This window comes from Typopeltis vanoorti, chromosome 8 (genome assembly GCF_054136105.1).
Source record: "Typopeltis vanoorti isolate ZY-2024b chromosome 8, IOZ_Tvanoo_1.0, whole genome shotgun sequence".
In the NCBI taxonomy this organism is placed as follows: domain Eukaryota; kingdom Metazoa; phylum Arthropoda; class Arachnida; order Uropygi; family Thelyphonidae; genus Typopeltis; species Typopeltis vanoorti.
In genome coordinates, this window is record NC_143556.1 from 21,560,723 (window position 1) to 21,573,819 (window position 13,097).

Sequence of the window (13,097 nt, forward strand, 5' to 3'; positions counted from 1 at the left end):
CTCAATTTTATCCATTTCAAGGGATACAGACAATACTTTGGTTTTCGGCAGCTTTATAAAAAGAACTGCTTGAAAGAATGACTTGCAATTTCACGTGGAAGCTTGTGACAAACATACCAACTTAGAATAAAAATATTGCCGATAGTGATGTCATTTATGGTCGAGGCCGAGAGCTTTTCAGATCGCCCATGTAGTATGGAAAAACTTTTGGGGAAGTTTACTTGGATCGTCTAATCCGCCAACCACTTCTCCATTGTATGGATGTCACCTTGGAGTCTTCTCATTGCCCGTTGGGGGCTGAGAGATCTTGCTAGTATTGCAGTGTCATCTGCATAGTGTAAGGATAATTGTTCTCGGGTTTTGTGGTATGTCAATTATCATACTGTCCTTATAGTCCTTATAAGGACTGGCTTAAAGGGATGAAGCAAGAATGCTTTTCATCTTCCCCGTTATCTGTAGAGGACAGTGTAGGAATAAGGTGTTATTGATCTATTAAAGCTCTGATCATGGTAGGAGGGTAACAGCAATGGCCTAGCCTCAATTAGAACTTTATTAGCTACAGCATTGCCATCCATTACCCTCCAAGGGTATTAATCACCGCGTCTTATCATACTGACTGACAACTGACATTTATGTCTTTAGGGTTGAAGCAAGATGCTTTTGATATTCCCATATATCTGTTGTGGTTACAGTGAGGATTAAATTTATAAGCCGTTTGCTCGCCCTGAATGGGCATGGAGATTATGCATCGCTATAGGAGGTTAATATGGCTTTTGGTCTTTTATGTTTGAATATGTCCGTTGGATCGTATGCTGCAGCTTGCTGAACCAAATCGTTGGGGTGTATGGACGTCTTCAGGAAGAACTTAAATGCTAAGGATTGTAGGAAAGAGAAAATATAGGGAATATTTGTATCTCTACGAAGTTGATTGTTTCTAACATACCATGGGGCGTTCAAAATTATTCTCAAGCACTTGTTCTGCACTCGCTGTATCTTAATAATGTTAGTATTAGAAGTGTGGCTCCAGGCTGGAGAGGCATAGGTGATTATAGGACGAATCGTCATCTGGTATAGCTGCAATTTGATTCTGTTGCTGAGCTTGCTATTTCTATTAATTAGCGGATAGATCTGTGCGATGGCGTTAGATGCCTTTGCGCATGTAGACTCGATGTGTTGGTTGAAAGATACTTTTTTGTCGAGAATTACACCCTATTTTGTTTCTGTCTGTCAGGGAATTTTAGCATTGAATAGTAACAGATCTCCTGAAGGAGATATTGACCTTTTCGAGAAAAGAATGGCTGAGCTTTTTTGGAGGGTTGACTTCCAATCTCCATTTGGAGAACCAACCCTCCAGCTTTAGAGGGTTTTCTTGAAGCTTTCTGGTAATGAAATGGAGTCGGAGAGATCTAGTTAGTATTGCTATATCGTCCGCATACAACAATATGTGGCCAAAATGGAAGACATCGGATTGTGCGGGATGTCCGACATGTATATAGAAAACAGCAATGGAGCTAGTAGGGATCCCTGCTGCACTCCAGCAAAGATATGGCGCTGGGATGAGGTAGAACCATTGACTGTGACTTGTATTGATCTATTCTGAAGATATGAATGCATTACATGAACCATTTTTAGTGAGAAACCGGCTGAGATAAGTTTGTGTAGGAGTCCGAAATGCCAGATTTCCTCAAATGCTTTGGATAGGTCTAGGAAAACAGCTCCTGTGCACTGGCGCCAGTTATAGCTGGTGGTGATGTATTCCACAATTCTGTGGATTTGCTGGGTAGTACTATGATGTTGCCAAAAACCAAACTGTTCTTTAGGGAGGATGTTCAGGTCATTTACTGAGGTTTGGAGTCGTGAGAGGATGACCTTCTCCGCAACCTTACCCAGATTGGAGATGAGATTGATTGGACGATAATTTTGCGGTAGGTATGGGTCCTTGCCTGGCTATAAGGATTACATCAGCCAGTTTTCAGGTGGAAAGAAAATAGCGAAGTCTTAAGATTGCATTTATTATAATGTTCAGGTACAGCCTTTCGAGGCAAAAGCTTGATCACACTGTTTTAAATGCCAGCTGGTCCAGGAGTTTATTGTTCTTTAGTTTTTTAATAATATCATATAATTCAACAGACAGGTGATGTAGATGCAATATGGTCAACACTAGTATCTAGGAGTTTTAATACGTGTCTGACATGTCTGTTGATTTTGTATAAGTGATTGAATTCTAAATTATTATAAGAAGGTTTGTGCTGTTCCTCTAGATTCTTTACTATGGCTTCTGCTTTATCTACATCTGTGTGAACTAGGCCTTGGTTAGAGATTATGGGGGTGGGATCTGTTTTTATTTCTGATGTTTCTCAATAACCCCTGATAGAGTGATCAATAGGAGAGATAGAGGCTAACTTTTGAAACAGTGTGATCCCAAACTTGGTTTCTATGAGTTTTAAGTGCATCTCTCACTGTCCCGTTCAATCTATTAAGAACTATTTTGTCCTGAGGAGCGCGAGTGTTACGAAATCTCTTCCTAACTATGTTCTTCTCTCTGATCAGTCCATAATATCCTCAAGCAAACGACCAGGCTTGGGAACAGGTTTGTGGAAGGTTGCAACCGTTATAGCGGACTTAATCTGTTGGGTGAGGCTAGTCACTGCAGATTCCACATCTTCTTCTGTGCATATGTGAGGGACAGGTCCAATTTGATCCCTAAGTGCTTTATACAATCTCTCCCAGGATATGCATGAGTGAGAGGGAGGAGACAGGTATGCTTGTTCTCCCAGTTGTAGTAGAATTAGGTTGTGATCTGATGACAGCTCGTTTAGTGATTTAAGACTGTACTGAAGTTTAATGTCTTGCAGGATAGTTATATCCAGGATGTCAGCAGTGCCAAACGTACCGAGATGAGTTGGTTCGGTAGGTCCAGACAGAACAGCATAGTTTGATCCTATGTAGTTGGAAAGGATGCGGCCATTTTTGTTGGTAGATTTACTGTTCCAGGCAGGATGTTTTGCATTGAAGTCTCTAGCGAGGATGACCGGTCCTTTTACTCCAAGGATGGCATCCAGATCTGAGGTCAACAATGTCTTTAATTGAGGGTTGTAAGCGGGAAAAATTTTTAGGTTTCCAACTGAGTTAGTGAGGACATTAATGCCTGTGATTTCGAGGTTGGTGGTTGTAGGGTTAGTTATTGAATGATGGTTGATATAGTTTTTGATAAGGGTGGCTGTACCTCCACCTCTATACCCAAGTCTGTCGTTTCTGTAAATCTTATACACTCTGATTTGTTGGTTGTCAGCAGGCCTCAGGAGAGTTTCATTGATTAGAAATATCTGGGTTATATCTGTTATTGAATTCCTGGATTTCCAACACTTTGTTTTTGATACTGTTGGCGTTCCAAGCGATAATCCTAAGCGAATCTGGGGTGATTTTTTTCCCTATTCATCAGAGAGTGCAGATAATATGGATTGGGTTTGCTGTAAGAATCGTTTTATAATACTTAGTGATGGATTTGAGTTGCTGACATCCTGCAGCATATTTGCAAGAGAAGAGGTGATAATAGCTGATAGATTTGAATGTGGATTATCCAGGTTCTGGTTTTGTACAATCTGTTTGGAACGGGCCATATCAGCATATGTTCTCGCTTGACGTTGAAGATTCATTTTCTTAAGGGGTTCAGTTAATGGTGGGCGAGCACGTGTTGTCATGTTATCACTCTTAGAGGACTGAGGAACTTGAATTTCAGGAACTCTCGCACTAAATGACGATGTCGGTTGATTATTTGGATTGTTCCATCTGTTTTAGGGGTGATGTATACACCCTCTATAATTAGCGGGGTGAGGACCGCCACAATTAGCACACTTAGCCCGGGTAGACTCTGGCTTGGTGCAAGTGTTTGTGTGATGATTCTTGCCACATTTTAAGCATCTGTACTGGGCTTTGCATAGCTTCTGGGCATCGCCAAAGAGAGCATCTTCTGTGATACTGCCCAGAAGAAGCTCTCTTCCTCAATGGTTCTGGGGTGATTTTAAGTCCACAGATTGCTTTTAGATTGTATATGTCTTTGTAAATATTATGAATCTCTATGAAGACTAGAAGCATAGGTGTCTTGTTTGATCTGAACATTCTACTGACCTTTATGGGAAGTAGATCCTGTAAGTTGAGGTCAGTGACTATTTCATCCGTGTCAATATCCTCGGAGACTCCTCGTATGACCACTTTCAGATTTTTTTTCGGAGCCAAGGGAAAATGTGTGATACTGTGTTCCTCTTGCGTCCAGCTCCTTTGTAAGATTTAAATAATTAGCCACCGTGGCGGGCTGAATTTTTATGCCCTCATCTACATTTTTAGTCAATCTATAACTTATTTGTAAGTCAGCAATTGTGGTTCTTAGTGATGTCCATCTCTGCTTTTCCCTTAGGATAATCGGCGGCACCTTTTCATTGGGGGAGGCAGAGGGGTCTGAAATGGTAGCGTCTTCTTCCATACCAACATCATTTGTTTGCTCAACGGCGAGAGTTTTTTGCTTCTTACGAGCGTGGATCTCTCCTTGATCAGAAGAATTAGAGGCAGAGACAACTAGACTGAGTTTTTCCTCCATTTGAGGAGAGTCTTCATTTTCCTTATCATCAACCTCGGGTGAAGAATATAAGTTTAAGTAGCCCGGCCATTCTCGTGCAAAGTTTTTGAAAAGCTTTTTAACAAAAGCGAGAGCCCTTTGTCGAGTGACTCGGTAATGATATCAGGGTCTATCATGCTAGTAGACCATTTCAGGTTGAACTTCTTTTGAAGTTTATTAATGAGTATAAGAGCCGGCTCTTTATCGAGCAAATCAGTGACGGCGTCCAGGTCAGGCACGCTCATATCGATTTAATTGCGTGTGAGCGCAAGTAGAAATCCCGTAGGTCTAGAAACCTGCCAGCAGAAATTCTGTAGAAAATCCCGCAGCCGCAAAGGACTGGCAGCAATAATAAGCGTTGGCTGAATACGCGAAGCAAAAGCAACTAAATTGCATCAAAAATCAGAGTCTTACCTTGTGCTCCACTATCAGAACCAATATATGAAATACTTTCCGATATCACGGTATGAACACTCAAACTTATCATACTGTCCTTATCCTTATAAGGACTGGCTTAAAGGGGCGAAGCAAGAATGCTTTTCATCTTCCCCGTTATCTGTAGAGGACAGTGTAGGGATAAGGTGTGTTATTGAGCTATTAAAGCTCTAATCATGGCAGCAGGGTAACAGCAATAGCCGAGCCTCAGTTAGAACTTATACAGTGCATGCATATTGCAATATTAATACATTCGGTAAAGAAGAATTGGTGAGGTATCTAACGAAACGTAATTTTTTTATTAATTTTTTTCTTATATATAAATACATAAATGTTTTTAATAAGCAATATAAATAAGTATATAATATAATATAGTTATTCATTATGCATATCATAATGAAATCCTGAATTCGAAGTTACTTATCTTGTTCCCTTTTTCTATTTATTAAATTTTACTTAATTCTAGACAAGAGTGTTTTTGAGAAATAGAAAAATTTAGAAAAGAAAAAATTAACGAACTCCAGGATCTATAATTAATCCTTGTCAAATTATATTTTGCTATTTATATTTTTTTTAATTCACAGCTAGAAAGATACGTTTGTGCTGCCATCTATAGTTTTCATCCAAGTTCCTCGTCTGCTTGGTTCACGGATTTTACTTTCATTCCCTGCTTACTTAGTGTTATGAAATAACTGCCGTACGAGGAAACAGCGGCAATTCGTTGGTTTATTTGTGATGTCAAGTGGGAATTCTTAGTTTCACCTTTAAAAGGAGAAGGCGGCAGAGTAGGATTTGACATCGCTCAGATCATCGTTAGGAACGCTTGAAGTTGTATTTCATTGGTTAATTATTAAATTCGAAATATTTCTGACAAAAGAGAGAGAAGAGAAAAGAGAAAACAACAATCTACAACCATAGGCTAAAGAATTAAAGGTAAGCTTATACAGAAAAAAGAATGTCTCTTTTAGATTATTTTTCAATTTGTTTTAGCTAATGCAATCCAGTATTTATAAACAAAGTGCCGTACATTTTTTCGGGCTATAATTTCTTTTGGATCATTCTTCTCGATATCCGAAACGTACCATATAAGACAATTTCTTCCCTTTCGATAATTACAATGCAACACATAAAATTGGCGCTCATAATGTATTTTTTTTAAAAATCCATTTCAAAAATGACCAACGGACGGTGCGTTAACGTGGCAGCAACCGGATACGACGCCAAGTTGAAGTTGCCGTGACGTGCAGCTCTGCTGGCGTCTCAGCACCGACAACTGCCCGGCGATAGCTTTTAGCGGTTCCCGTCTCTCGTACGAGAACTTGCGCCAGATCGTTGGTTACGTTAGGGTAGGTTAGGATTGTTTGGTTTGATTTGGTTGGTTTGGTTTGGTTGGTTAGGTTAGAGTAGGTTGATTTGATTAAGTTGGTTGGGTTAAGGTAGGTTGGGTTGGTTAAGTTAGGGTAGGGTAGGTTAGGTTTGGTTTGGTTAGGTTAGGTTAGGTTCGTTTGGTTTGGTTTGGTTAGGGTAGGTACCAGTGAGATGCATTCCTCCTCCTAACGTAACCTAATTGAGTTTTATAAACGTTTATAGCAAGTAAGACTTAGCCAAATGTCGGCTGCATTTCTTCTTATTCCAGATGCATCTCGTCCTGTAAAGATCGTGCGTCACAAAGACGTCTATTGTATACACTTCCGTTTCTTCTCCCTTCCAGTCACATGACCTCCAGTTGCGAAGCGATACGAGATGCCTCTTCCCGAGTGTCGTGGAATGACTTAAAGGAAATAAGAACCATTTTTCGTGTTTAGATCGTTGCTTTTAAAAAGTCTTGTATATTGCAGCTTTTTTTCCCTCGACGAACTTCCAATATCTTCTTTATTTATTTATTTTATATATTCTATTCAATATTTTATTTATAAGGGCAGCAAACTCCATTACAACTGTTAGTATGTTTATTAACATACCAACAGTTATTAATTAGTAAGTTCAGTGCTTCAGTCAAATTTAAACCCGTATATACATTGCGGTACATTGCGCCCTTCGATTGGAATAGGCTTAAGTTCGATTCTTGTCGCGACGAGAGGAATCTTTATCTGGACGATTTCAATCGAAGGTGAGTTAGCCGATCTCATACGGAGGTAGCAGCTTTTTTTCTCCCGGAAACTCGGGTTTTTCATCCCGCATACAGACAAATCGGCCCTGCAGAACACAAGCAATTTACTAACAAAAAATACTAGTTGTGTTAGTGGTAGAGGTGGGCGGTAGATGGCGTTGATGGAGATGATTCGTAGTAGATGTTCGGTGTAGTAGTTGAGACAGTTGTAGGTGTCCTCCTGCAATGAGTCTTCGGACTCCTTGGAAGTGTCAGGAATAATAATAATAATAATAATAATAATAATAATAATAATAATAATAATAATAATAATAATAATATTCGGTATATGATGCTTCGGACAAATCCCACTTCGGCGTATCCCTAATTTAACAATTAATAATACACGTTGACTTGTATCGCTTATTTCAATTCCTGTCAAATGTTTACATTTGATTATGATTATGCGTATGATTTGCATTTTTTTCTGATAATCTTGATACTGAGATAGAATTATGTATGAACTAACGAAGTCTGCTTGATTCACGGCAATGATCATCATAATTGGCATCAGTAATTTTCCTGCACCCTTCGAAATCTGATAAAACCCGTCTAGTCTAATGTCTATTCCGATCCCCCCTCCTCTTCAACTCTTTAACACTTGAACCCTTAACTAATATTTTTTCTCTTCGTTCATTCTGTCTACTGATGTCTATTAAACGAGCTTCCCACCCATTTGTGGCTAAAAGAATACATTTAATGTATTCATATCCAATATTAAGTTTTTTTTTTATTTTCCCTTAAGGTTTCAGTCATTCACAGCAAATGCCTTTCGTATATGGGATTATCACAAATTTTTTCTAGAATATATTTCTCTATTTAGTGGATTTTTAAGTGAAAAATGTTATAAACAACTTGTTTCAAAGATGTTCAGCTGTTCAGCTAATGACACGACTGCAGTTCGCAAATTTGCTTTTGGAAAAGCAAAACACACCTGTCGTCGACTTACGACCGTCCGCACTTACGACCTGAAAAAAAAAAAATTAATGAATAAATTAATAATAAATCAGGCAGCTGTGCGTACGATAACTATCTCTCACATACACTCAGTCGCTTTCAAGCATCTGTTGTGTGTGGTGTATTAATTAAAATTCTACTGAGATACTACCCATGAAATGTCTAGTAAAAGGAAAATGCCTTCATCTACAGATACGCCAGCTAAGAAGTCAAGGAAATCTATTGATTTAGAGTGTAAAATGAAAGTTATCCAGAAGTATGAAGGCGGAAAGAAAGTGAATACGATAGCACGTGACTTGAAGTTATCACCTTCCACGGTATCGACGATACTTAAGGATAAAGAAAGAATTCGGGAAGCTGTGAAAGGTTCCGCACCTATGAAGTCTACAATTTAACCAAACAACGACAGGGACCCATCCATGAAATGGAGGAATTGTTGTTTATGTGGATGGAAGATTTAATACAGAAAAATTCACCTATGAGCCTTTGCACAGTGCAAGCGAAGGCTAGAAGTCTGTTTCAGAGTTTAAAATCACGCGCCGGAGACGATTACGCAGAAGATTTTCAGGCAAGTAACTGGATGGTTTAAGCGTTTTAAAAAAAGACTTGCGTTGCATAATGTACGTGTCACAGGAGAAGCAGGAAGTGCAGATGAAGATGAAGTCCAAAAATTCGTTGATAGTTTCGACTCTTTAATCAAAGAAGAAGGTTATATACCGGAACACATATTTAACCTAGATGAAACCGGCTTGCAATGGAAATGCCTAATCGTACGTACATACAGCAAGAAGCAAAAAGGATGCCAGGATTCAAAGCTTTTAAGGATCGGTTGACTTTGTTGCTTGGTGGGAATGCCGCGGGTTTTAAGCTGAAGCCTTTTCTCATTTATCGTTCCGAAAACCCTCTTGCATTTAAGCACATCAACAAGCACACTACCCGTTTACTATCGTTCAAACCCTAAAGCTTGGATGACTCAAGCACTGGTCGAAGACTGGTTCATGAACTGCTTTATTCCCCAGGCTCGTGAATATTGTGCGGAGAGAGTTATCCCTTTCAAGATTTTATTGATTATGGACAATGCCCCTGGCCACCCTCCTCATCTGGACGACCTTCAACATGATGTTAGGGTGGTTTTAATGCCACCTAACACAACCGCTCTCATTCAACCCATGGATCAGGGTGCTATTTCAGCATTCAGGGCTCACTACCTCAGAACGACCTTCGCACAAGCCATCGAAGCAATAGATTCTAATGCTGATTTTTCTTTGCGAGTCTTTTGGAAGCAGTACAACATTCTTCAGTGTATCAAGAATATTTCGAACGCATGGGAAGGTGTAACAAAAAATTGTATGTCGGGAATTTGGAAAAAGTCTCTAAAATGTTATGCGAATAAATATATGGCCGACTTTCGACCTGTCAGCCAGAACGGAGGTCGGTCGTAAGTCGACAACGAAGTGTAATGAAAATAAAAGTATTTGATTAGTTTTCCAAGTTCAACACTGGAGTGAAGTTTATTAATGATAATGTCAAACTCGAGGGATGTCCACAAATGAGCAAAACGTAGCATTAATTAAGACAAAATAGCTCCGCTTTATAGGTGGAGCTTCGATTAAATATTACAAGTTTCTTTCAAGGATATTAGCGGTAAGGAAACAAATTAAAGGAATGAGTGTGTGTGTGTGTGTGTGTGTTACTGAACAGGTCAGAAATGCTAAATATATCAGTTAACTTTATTTGTAAAATCCTTCAAATAAATAAAATGAATTTTTGAATATTGTCGATTAATCAAGCGGGATTAAAATGATTTCGCTACAAAAGAGAAAATTGAAAGCTAATTATCGTTTCCAATCAGGAAAGGTCTTCTCCCTTTTTTTTTTATAAAACCAAAGAAATATTGAAATTTTATTTAAAAAAGCTATTATAAATGGAGTTTTGCCTTAAAATTTCCAAATGAGAATTCATTTTTATTGATATATTTTACTGACAAATGAAGTAATTTTAAGATATCAGATCTAACAGGCGCACAACTTAAAAAAGAATCTTTTATGAGTCGCTAGATATGAATTTTTTTTTTTTTCTTTCAGCCATTAACATCCAACGAATTAGCAAGAGAATGAAGGCGGTTGAAAAGGAATTCTGAATCGTATGTAAAAACTAATACACGAAGAACCCAAATTACTACACCGCTATCAAATAATTCCGAGTTCAGTTGCAGCATGATCTGGAAAATTCGTTTCTTAACTTCACATTTGGAATTTTTTTCTTTCTGAAAATCTTTAATTTGTTAATGAAGAAGAAGAATGATCTTCTTCGTCTAAAACACAATGATGAATATGAAATACTCATTTTGTTAAAATAAATAGATAAATAATGAAATTAATAAAACATATTATCTAAATTCCTTCTTATTATTCAAAGAGTGTAAGTGGGACTGAATTCCAGTAAAACATTGGGTCATTTTTCACCAATAGTCGATCGAGTTCATAGTTCATAGCTGCGAAAGTATGGCGCCCATAATTACAGCAATCCCTCGATTAGTGCTCATAATGCTTTCTTTAAAACAGGCGCATTAATCGAAAACGCACTAATCGAATACAATAGCCTATTGGTAAAAGTATAATTCGTTCCTCAAATTTCTTTTTTTGAACCTTAATTTTTTAATAAAAGAATTAAGGTATGTCTCAGGACCTAGTTAAAGAAAAAAAAAAGAAGTTGAAAGACAATAAAACATATTCTGAATATAAATTTTATTATTCTACTTCTTAACAAAGAATTGAGCTAACTACGTTAGCTCAATTCTTTGTTAAGAAGTAGAATTTTGTTTTTGTTGTTTTTGCTGGCAGACATTTTGTTTCTTTCTTTTTTTCATACAACCGACGGTATGACCCTATTGCCTCTTCTACTCTAGTGCAAATTTTATTGCTTCTCTCTTCATCAGGGTCAGCCTCAAGCATTGCTGCTTAAAAACTTCGATTGTACTAAAAATATTTTCAAATTGTTTCTGTGAAATCTCTTTTGGCTGACTATCAAGTGATTAAATTTTCTTTGTATTCTTTGGGATATTCCCGCTGTGCATTTAAATTTAGCAGGTCGGAATCACTCAATTCTTGAGAATGAGATTTAATTAACTCTTGGACGTTATCATTGAAGGGGAGAAAGAAATGAAGGACCTACCAATTGGTCGCCAACACGCGAAATCACGTGCTTTATAGATAAAATTTCCCAACTGTTATACAAGCAAAGCTACCACTTTAAAAACTACAATGATCATAAAAGAGAAGTTAATTTTCGGACGTGTAATAATAAACAACTCATCCCAGAGGATAGACGGATTGATTACCCTATTATTGGAATGGATTCTCCTTTTTGTGACATGCGCAGAAGCCTCGAAGGGTCTCGAAACTGTGGGTGTACTACAGCGGACGACATAAATTTTGGCGGTAAAAATTTGGAACATAATATACAGTGTACATGAAAGTAGTGTAGTTTGCCATTAAAAATAACTTTGTAAAATGTTTTAAGTCGTAACTATATTATTTCATTCTGGTGAGTGATTTATTAAAATAGTTAGCCATAAAAATGTATAGATAGAAAAGTTTAAAATCTGTAACATTTATTTTTAAGATGTATAGAGGCGCACTAATCGAATTTGGGTATCAAAAAAAAAAATGACACACTAATCGAAAATGCACTAATCGGGGGCGTATTAATCAAGTGATTACTGTACTCGAATCTCTAAACACTACGAGGTGTAATAATGTCTGAGACAGAGTCAGTTATGCAGTTGATTTTCAAGATCAGCACCGCCTAACTATGAAACTTATGAATTAAAACAAATTTTAAGATGTTTAAATTAATAAATATGTGAATTTTACCATGACTATAATTTTTTAAATAGTAAAATTCAAATCCTAAACTGTTGAAAATATTGTGTCATTACGTGTTTTAAATTGAAACTTGTTTTCTTTCCTTTTAGTTTTATTATTTGCAATGGACAAGTCAAGCAAGAACGATCCCAAGACACCCAACGCAGGTATACAATCATCCGACAATTATGGGGGAGCGATCGTGTTTAATCCGGACAGGAGTACTCGAAATTCCAATTTTCCAGTTCCAATTCCTCCTCAGATCCCTAAACCCCAGGACGGAGGTGGCACGACGGGTCCAAAGCAGAGTGGCGGATCTGGATCCATGTGGGCTTGAATCTCGTCACCCATGGACAAGTGTGGACTGACAGCTAAACATAAATAAATAGCAGAGACAGTTTAGAATTTTTCTCTTGGTTCTGACAGTTCTCAGGCAGAAGAAGAAATTTTATTGTAATTGTAAATAAAATTATCAAATATTTGATGATGCGAGAATGTTTTATTCCACACTGCTTATGCTAATATAAAAGAATACTCCAAGTCATCCCTTTAGGCAGTGGTGTCAAACTGGTGGCCCGCGGGCCGCATGCGGCCCCAAAGCAATTTCATGCGGCCCCCGACGCCTCAAGGAAAGATTTTAAAAAAAGGATGATTGCTTTTTATAATGAAACAGAAATACCGTATTTACTCGAAAATAACTCGCCCTCGCATATGACTCACAACCCTGTACCCTGATTTTACTTTATGAAAAAAGAAATTAAAAAGTTTTGCATGTACTGTACATCGCACACGAAAATAAAGTTTAACCACTTTCACGTCAGAACAATAACTCGCTCCCCGCGGTAAACAACATGCCTTCCCCAACTGCAATTAGAGACAACTGTTATTAAAACGCCACTAACTAATGAATCGCGTTTCCCCTCCCACATTAACCACACTGTTTGGACTTAAGCAAAACCATATATTTCACCAGCAAACATAGTATCTAACTAAAATCTATTGTTTATAGTTAGATGTGTGTGAGTGCCCCACTAACTCTAACTTAAAATAGGTTAATTCTCTCTAAATCTTTGGGCAG

At 37.9% G+C, this 13,097-nt stretch overlaps 1 long non-coding RNA gene across 1 annotated transcript; it reads left to right on the plus strand.

Moving 5' to 3' along the window:
• The first annotated feature begins 5,733 nt into the window (after positions 1-5,733).
• Positions 5,734-12,503, plus strand: LOC150103818 (uncharacterized). Its single transcript, XR_016548709.1, has 2 exons — positions 5,734-5,980; positions 12,130-12,503. It is a non-coding gene; the product is annotated as an uncharacterized LOC150103818 (long non-coding RNA).
• Positions 12,504-13,097: the final 594 nt, after the last annotated feature.